Here is a 3,471-nt window from a genome sequence, read left to right on the forward strand (position 1 = left end):
ACCATACCTACCGCTAAGAAGCAGCTATCATGCAACTGCCACACCAGCTGCAAACATATCCATTGCGCCCACGCACCTTATGACTCTCTATCTCTCTCTACTGACTTGAACTGCGGTTCCCAAGGGCGCTCAACCTACCAGTGGTTTGAGATAATACCAATGATACATAAGGCGCAATATAAATGCCAAGGAACATAACATAACCTAACAGAATTAAAGTAGACTCCCAGTGTCTTTACTGAATCTGACACTGGGAGGATGTTCCCATCTATCTCAAAGCTTTCATATTGTATGTCTAGTTTTTTTCATTCTGTGAGGTGCTCGGAGAGTAAGTAGCTCCGTCTTCGAAGCGTTTAAAGTCAGGGAGTTCAAGGCCATCCATTTCTGGATTTCCCTGAAGACTTTATTAACACATTCTACATCTTCCTTGTAGACCCCAGATAGCTTAAATAGTGTCTATCTTTCCTATCTCCATAGCATGCAGTTCAGGATTTATTTTTGTTTGCATGTATGTGGTAATGAGTATGGAATGCCGTGTGAGACCAACCTCTGAAGGCTGAAAAGTTGACCCACAGGGCTTGACACGTGGCTAACTTTGCACCAGACCTGCAGATGAACTGGCCTGCTGTTAAATCTCAGTTACCAGTTTAATGGTCTCCACTACAGAGTGTCATTTGCTTTCTGACTTTGAGAACATTCAGACATGTAATTGCTCATGCTACTATAGCTGGTAAGAAAGCTATAAACAGTAAGATAGTTTAGTAGGTTGAGAGCTTGCTGCAACAACGTGTTTGTGATCTGCAGGTTGCTGGTTTGAGTCCCGGCGAGACCAAATCTGCGCTTCGTCCTTCTGAGGTTGATAAATGAGTACCAACAGAGGTGGGGTGATATTGTAGGTATATTTGTTCTATATAAAGCGCGTAAGTGCTATTTAATAACATCATTATCATTTGTCCTCGGACATCTGCTTACATTCACAGTAATTTGGTAATATGGGCCTATACACACTGATATTAATGACACATACAGTGATCCATTCTAGTATGAAATGTATATCGCATTACAGTGATATCGTAACCATATTTTTCGTAGTGTACGTAAGAACAATGCTATGTGATGACACTTCCTGTTTTGTCAAGGGGTGAAAGGTTGTGTTTCATCGCTTCCTGTGATGTCACTTTGGGGTGGGGTGAAATGACATCACTTCCTGTGATGTCATCAGATGTCAAGGGTCGTGTGATTTCACTTCAGCTAACGCTGGGATTTTGGTGAATTGACGTCCCTGGAGGGGCTGTTTCAATCTTTTCCTTTTGCGTGAGATAAAAAGCCTCTTTTCTAGGTTAATTACATTTTCAGTCATTATGACCCAGTAAGAGGCCGTAGTGCTACACTGGAGACGGTAAGAACCCCGCACACAGCGCCTACTTTATTGTCCAAAGCTCACCATTAGCAGCCATGTTGCATAGTGATACACAGTGAGCCTTGATTTTGGACCTTAATCTTTATCATTCCATTATCCGTATCTGGACACCCTTCATACCTGTTACGTTACTGCACACAGTGCTGGAATTGCCAACCCTCCGTTTGTAAGATTGGGACAATCCTACTGGGCCTTGTGGGAGCATCTCAAACCGTGGCTTTTCTCCTGACACTCCCAGAGCAGATGCAACTGCCATGAACCTGCCACTTCTGCACCCAACTTGTCTGTTACTTTACCTATGTGTTGTACTAGTGTACTTCCTGCAACCAGCGCCTTGATAACTGTGGGTGTATGTAAATAAAAGGGTTGGGGGATCACTTGAAATGAGGAGAGTTAACCAGGGGTGTGAGAGGGGCTGTAATGATGTGCAGGGCAACGTAATGAAGAGTGGGGAGACGTTCCTGTGGCGTGAGAAGAGGAAGGATGAAAGGATGGGTGGGCAGAAAAGACAGAATTGTGGTCTAGTCAGGCTATGATATGAACATATCAGTAATGTAAAAATGTATAAAGGGGGTTACTTGAAAAGATGAGTCGGGCAAAACATAACATGTGTGGTCTAGAGTGGGATTTGAAAGCAAATCAAAATGGTCAATTTACAAAAGGTGTGGTCTAGGGATAGTTGGAGGGACAGATTGATAAGGCAGCAAGAACAAAGTCGCGGCCTAGGAAGGGAGTTAGATGGATAGCTGGCGTTATGACTGCGTACAAACAGCTGAGGATCATTCAACCTGGTAGATGGATTTCTATACGTTTAAGTAAATCAGTGTTGACACTCACCCTCTCATGCTCCCACTAACATGCTGTGACCTTGGACTATATCTGTGCCCTGTGTCACTTGCTTAAAGGGAGGTATAAGACCCCAAAACACAGATGATCTATTGCCAGGCAAACTGCCATTATTTGTCATCTATTATGAGAGACAGAGAGATAAAGAGAGAGAGAGAGAGAGGTGTAGCCCATGAACTTTGGCCCCTTCCAACCTTGTATCCCCTGAAGAAGGTCTGAAATATATGAAGATGGAGTGAAACATGCTGGGGCTGTCCACACCTCTACGTCTTGAAAGCAAATTGTGTTGGTTTATGAATGTGTGTATGTTCTTCTTTTTGTGATTGGTGTTGTACACTGTTATATGTTAGAGAAGCTCAGCGGCCCTCATTTTCACTGCTGTTTGGCACTTTATGGTTCCATTTTTTGCCTAATCTATGGCAGTTGTTGTTTTTGTCGATGCAAACATTTATGAAATATTTTGATAGAAAGGTAACATTATGAACAAATAATAGGGAGTCACAGAAGCAGTTAAGCTTCACGAGACCCTGCAAAATAGCGCTTATTTTCTGTCAGAGGGGGGTGGTGTTTCGTGATAGAAATTGGCTTTCGTCCCACAATGGCGACCAGCAGCCCCAGTCGCTCCTTGTGCTTAACTGCCATTCTTTGTTGTTGACATGTAGTGCTGGGAAAGCCCCCAAAAAGTGACCTGTGAATAATCAAAATCTCCATTCAAAAGTTTGCTGACCCACTAATATATCCACTAAGCAACCGTATGCACTAATGCCCCACCACAGGGCACCCCACGGATCCCCTCACCCTCTCCAAGCACCTCAATAAGCATTAAAACAAATCTATTTCCAGTGCAAGATATTGTGAAAATGTGAAAATGCACTAGGGTATTGAGGGCCTTATGGCATGTTATAGAGCCCCCTGGTGGAGGGCGCAGAACGGTGCACCCAGTTGAGCTCAGCATCCTGCCACCAGCAATTGCTCAAAAGCCTTCACAGACTGGGTCTTATGCGTTATATTGAGACCACCCTTAACTTGGGGAGTTCCTTCCCACCACCAATCAAAGAGCCCTGCAATACTCACTTAGATTGTTTTAGCACTAGCCTTACTGAAGACTAATATAGAGTCAGACAAATCACCCCCACACCCGCCCCCTGCACTCACATTGAGCCAAAAACGATGCGAGGTATAGGAAATCTATTTGTATTTATTTG

The sequence above is a fragment of the Ambystoma mexicanum genome, chromosome 2p (assembly GCF_040938575.1).
Source record: "Ambystoma mexicanum isolate Mex_15411 chromosome 2p, UKY_AmexF1_1, whole genome shotgun sequence".
NCBI classification, from domain to species: domain Eukaryota; kingdom Metazoa; phylum Chordata; class Amphibia; order Caudata; family Ambystomatidae; genus Ambystoma; species Ambystoma mexicanum.